The sequence below is a fragment of the Lepeophtheirus salmonis genome, chromosome 11 (assembly GCF_016086655.4).
Source record: "Lepeophtheirus salmonis chromosome 11, UVic_Lsal_1.4, whole genome shotgun sequence".
NCBI lineage: Eukaryota > Metazoa > Arthropoda > Copepoda > Siphonostomatoida > Caligidae > Lepeophtheirus > Lepeophtheirus salmonis.
Window position 1 is genome coordinate 8,947,373 of NC_052141.2, and position 6,000 is coordinate 8,953,372.

Below are 6,000 nucleotides of genomic sequence, written 5' to 3' on the forward strand. Positions count from 1 at the left end.
CGGTATATAGTATATATATATATATAATATATTGGCCATTTTATTGTTTCTATGAAGAAATTTTGACTATCATATAGAAATACAAATATATGGAGCTTTTAATAAAATATTACTTTGCAATATTATATAATACATTAACAATTAAAATACAATTTTAATATTATGAAATACATAAATGTAATTCATTTTAAAAATTATGGATAAATAATTATATGACAATCATAGTCTGGGAGTGTATATAAAAGCCTGGTCCAGAGTGTCTGCAACTGTTAGTATATTATTAAATAAAATTATGATTAATCATATGTCTTAATAAATGACTATATTATTTCTTAAAATACTTACCTACAGACCGGACTGAGTTCAAACGAATGCCGAAGGAAATTGTAAGTTGAAAGGGATAGATTTGTTCGTGAAATAAGACATCTAGAGAGGAAAAGAGTGATTACTAGCCACCGACCTATATAAAAACTCCATACTCAATATGCAAAGAAAAGGAGTCAACCGTCAGCAGCCATCTTAGGTACCTATAATTTGTATATGAAGATATATAGGAGACTTCTCTCTCACTTCGAACATTGGAGGCACAACGATATTCTCGAAGCTGTACAAGGCTTAAGATAAGGATAAGATTCAAGTTCTTCTCCTTGCCCTTTTAATCCAAATTCATTTATGTTAATGCCTATTATCAGAATCCGTCTTTTAGTTAAATCACTCTCACACTTTCAACGTTCAGCGTCTACACTCACTTACATCTTGCTCCGTGACCTTATCCTTCTCATTGATAACAAATGTTAAACAATAAAGTAAGTGTTCTTTGAGAAGCCATGTCGCATCAGAATCAACAATAAACTAGAATCATTTTATTACAACAATCTTTGCTACTATTTATTTTTAGAAAATACAAATATAATATGCACATGATATGTATTTAGGACCATTGAATCATTGATTCTTAAAAATAATTTGTTTCGAAAGAGACTTTCGTATAAATTCTTTTTTAAAATGCTCAGAAATGAGGTTGGCTTCATGATGAAGCCTAATTTTAGAATATGTCAAGATAATACGTTTTTGTAATTTAAGGATATGGTTATTTAATGGTGACTATGAGATTCAAGTTCCTTAAATATCTAGGATTTATAACTGCATATTTGTAGGATACGGCTTGTAATTGTGTTTTGTATCACAGTAGCTTTGGTCTTGAGAACTCTTTGAATTTTGAGTCTCAAGAGACATTTTTCAGTTTCTATACATATTTCCAATACACTTTTTGATGGATAAAGGAGACTTAAACTTTTCCTAAGTTTATTTCCAGCCCGTAGTCCTTCGGATTATTGAAGTATTTCTAACTCTTTGAGAAACCTCCATTCTCTTTATTGGCCTTCGATTTAAGAATATCAAAGGAAGATTCAGTAAAACCCGGATCACTATCCACATTCGAATTGTTGTGTCTTGACGAATACATTACACGAATACCAGTTTCGAATGGTACTGAGACTAGGTAGACATAAGTCAAACGTCTTTCTTACATAACTATATGCTTTTGTCGAATAGAATGACAATGTCAAAGCAAATGCTCGGAGCTCCGGTGAGTAGCTACTGCGAGTCTACCAAGTTTCCTAACTTCTTGGAGATTTTATTCCGTTGACATTTGTATTTTTTAGAATGGTCTGCAAGCTCGGAAATGAATAAGTAAAGTCACTTAAGAGTATTTCGTACAAATAGTACTCAAGATGGCTGCCAACAGCTGAAGGGTAACTCACGTTTTTTTCTCCTTTTTATTCGATAGGTTGTACATCCGGTTATTACTTATTATATATGTCGGTGGTCCTAGCTTGGAAGCTGAACCTACTTCAACCTGGAATCCATATAAGCAAATGGAATTTTTAAAAAGCACCATCAATGGACGCCTACTGTAAGGACTTTATTTTTAAACTCTTGTTACAACAATCATAATTATATGTTTATAATATATATATTAACTTTGTTTCTAAATCATTGAAGAGATGCACGATCTTTGAGAGATGATGAAGACTCTCCAAGTGATAATAACGAACACAAAAGCTCTGTAGCGCATCCCCCTTTGTTGATCATCATACAATGATACAAAAAATTAGTCCTACATTCTTGTTTTTATTCCTCAAAGTGATCTCCAGGAAAGTGTTTTTTTATTTCCCAGAGAAAGAAGGGTACAAGACTGAACTTCCAGAACTATCATCCAATGAATCTCGAATATATACTGATGCATCACATAATATTATCGAAGCACCACAAGAACTCTCCCATCATAGGGAAGAGGAGAAGAAGAAAAGGAGTAGTAGTGGTGTAGATAAATCTAAAGTATATAAAAATCATAATTTCCTCATGTATCTAAACGATAAGCTCAATGAATTAGAGAAAGATAAAAGGGCCACGGCAGAGCTTATGATCCTAGAATTAGTCACGGATATTAAAAATGAATAAAAAACATTTTTATTAAAGAAGCAGAATTCATATAAAATTACCAGTTATTTATAATTTAATGTATACAAACAATGATATTGTCAAAAATTAATATCGGATTCAGAAGATATATGTAATTAAAATACTGAGGTTTTGTGTATTTTGTCTATTCCATGATGTCATTTTCATGTAAAGAGAGTAAATTAGTAGCTACGAGCCATGGAACACTGATTTGAATATGGAATCTGCTTTTTATTTGTGTTTGATGACGGAAGTGCAAAAGAATGTTTTGCTATATATAAAGAATATGCAGTAAATTGAAACTTTAACTGGTCACATCTGACTCATTTCAAAAAATAGTTGTATTTATTTTTATAGAAAGTTTAACCATTAAACAAATATCATTACAATGACACGGAATATGTATCATATATTGTTAATTTAACAAAAATTTTATAATTAAACATATATTATGTATATATAATTGGTTCCATCCCTGTTGAAAGTATTTTTTAGTAGTAGTTGGCATATATGTAGAACTAAAATTTGAGATATTTTTGAAAATTATCTACAAATTATAAAGAAGTATATATTGAATAAAAGTATTATTAATTACTCTTACCCCTAGCGGTAATGATGGCTTCCAGGTGGCGGAAGGCCTGGCACCTGTCATGGCTGACAGTGGCTTTAAGGGTTTCGGTGTTTGGATAAAGGGTACTGCAGGCCTTCCCCTCGACATGCACCCAAAAAGCGTAGTGGAGGGGGTTGGCATCATGGCTGTAGGGGGTCCAAATTGTCCAAAAGAAGAAGTTCAAAAGAGTGTTGAAACAGAGGAGATGGGTTTCTTTCATTGCTGGTGTCAAAAGGGCCTCTCTACCCTAACAAGGCTCTTTCCACCCACTTTTTGATAGCTATTTGGACATTCTGGTGTGAAACCCCGAGATGGACCTGAGGGCATTGGCCTGGTCTGTTTTCTTTAACTCCTCCGGGTCCTATTTGGCATTTTTGACAGTTCCGTTCTTCCTCTCTAACGTTTCGGACTTGCTGACGGTGTAGGCGGTGGTTCTAGAGACGCCCAACTGCTTGGAGTGTGTGAATGTAAATTCGAGGATCAAGTTCAAGTGTTCAACCTTCATTAATTATTTGAATTAGTAAGTGTTCATATTTGAATGTACGACCCGGTAGGTCTTGTACCAGAATTTTGTTATACAGGTCTATTATTATCGGACTTATTATTTGTTAAAATTAATGAAAAAATAATTTTATCCAATTCCGGACTGTTACTTGGCCATGAACCGTTTGACATGTCTGGTAATATTTTCTGTATAAGAACCGATCTGTTTTCTCTGCTCCTCTGTGTCTCATAGTGGTGAGACACTCTTTAGTACGGTCTCCACAGACGTTACAGTTTGTACTCGAGGTATAAAGTGAAGAGCCCGGTAGCTCATAAGACCCCAGATGTGAATTTTCAAGGGAAACTTCACTTTAAGAGTCGGCTCAACATATTCCTTCTTGCAAGCCCAAACATGACCAGTTTGACTATTAGGATGGTAAAACACTTCAAAGGTGGACTCATCAGAGAAAAAAAATCTTCTCCAGTCATTTACTGACCAATTTATCCTCTCATGAATTTTTTTTTAGTAGGTTTATCTTCTGAATCTCCGTGAGTCTCGGCTGCATTTGAGGCCTGTACAGCAAGCCCTTCAGCGATTCCCTTCATGTGCTTGCGGATAGTCTCATGTGACCCTGGATGACCATTTGACGTTAATCTGGCCGCTAATTTCCTCAAGGATTGGCCTTTTTTCGTAAGACTTTTGGCAATTGTTATTTTTTCAACTCTCAAAAGTTTTTTCTTCCTTCCACGTTCTCGTTTGTTCTCGAAGCTCTCCCCGAAAAGGTAACAGTTCCAAACCCTTCGAATGGTTCGAACCGAAACGCCAAGGTCCCGAGCAACCTCAACCTGCCTTTTTCCACCCTCATGATGGCCTACAGCCCTGCTTCGGGTGCTTAATAAGTGCTTTTTCACCATTCTGTGACATCATATTTTTTAATAGTAATTTGATAATTTCAATTAAGAAAAAAATGTGTTAAGTTTGTTTCCTTACTTTAAATTTGGGCCAAAAAGATTTTTAAGAGTCTTTAAGATTATGTGCTTTATTTTCCACTTTTCATTTTTGTACTTCTTTTTAGAGAAGTGGCAAATTAAAAAAGAGCACACTAATTTCTTGACATACTGTAATAGGCAACTGATATTAACAAGGTTCGTAATTCAGTAGTGCCATATGTATCGCTCCCTCCTTCACCTTTCGCTTTTTTCCTTACTAAAATAACAGCCCTGTCTATATCATATACTGGCAGGAGTACACGGGTTTAGAAACTTTAAAAAATAAAACGTTGAATGGTATAATCTAATATTTATACGAGTATATTGATATTTTATTTTGAATCTCTTTGAGTTGTTGAGATAGGAAAGGTTCCGAAGGCCTTCCTATTCTTGGTAGTCATTATATTATTGGTGTAGCATAATTGTGGGCAATTTTGACAGATGAAAATTTCCCTGCGATAAATATTTCTAGAATCCTTCAAAATATATTTTTTTTTACTAATTAAATATTAGTTTAAATAAGTTTTACAAGATGCAAATAGCAAAAGGCCTTCATTTCCACTCATACTTCTTAAATATTCATCACTTTTTCATATACCTACAAATATTTTAATATATATAATTAATACCTTAATTAACTAATCAATCAACCCACTATTTTAGTACATGAATCCACAAAAAACAAATAAATAAAAAATAACCTGTTTGTGTATACCGTGTGGTAAAATGAAATAATATGTATATTTACATATATGTTTATAATTTAAATTTTAAGCGGATATCCTCGAGGTTTTTGACCTCTTTCAATCTGTATTCCATTGTCTATTAGATCTATTTGAGACTCTTTATATGGCTTCCATAGCTCTTTATAAAAAGGATCAGTGAAGGGATTGTTGGTTTCTTTTTTAAATTTTCGTTATATATGTATTGATAACTTCTTGTGGGGAATTAAGGACTTGTGTAGTAGATGAAAACTTAAATTTACATAGTTTGCATATGTACATTGTTCTTGAATACTTTATACAGGGTGGGGATTTTCTATCCGGAACAAGTTTAGAACTCAATATCTTGGCAAACCTGGGATCTATGTTAATGAAAATGTGATCAACAGATTCATTACACAAAACTGTATGAGAAAAATAAAAATTCTTGAGATGTCCTCCAAATAGGAGCGCCGTACGGGCATTATAGTTTTCCTCCTTGCTGAGGGCACGCCCAAAGGGATTATTGAGTTTATGAAGCTGCTCAAATCAATGGTTTAGGATGTTGCTAAGGCTTTCAATGGGTCTGATGGGCGGGAACATCTGCAAGGAAGACTTATGACCGTTTTGAGAGCAAAAAACGTACTCCAGACTTCCTGAAGCCAAAGGGTAAAGGAAATGTGGCCGCATAGATCCCTGCAACTACTGGCGATCTGTGGAGTGTTTTGGAGAAGAGTCCAATAAACGTGCGAT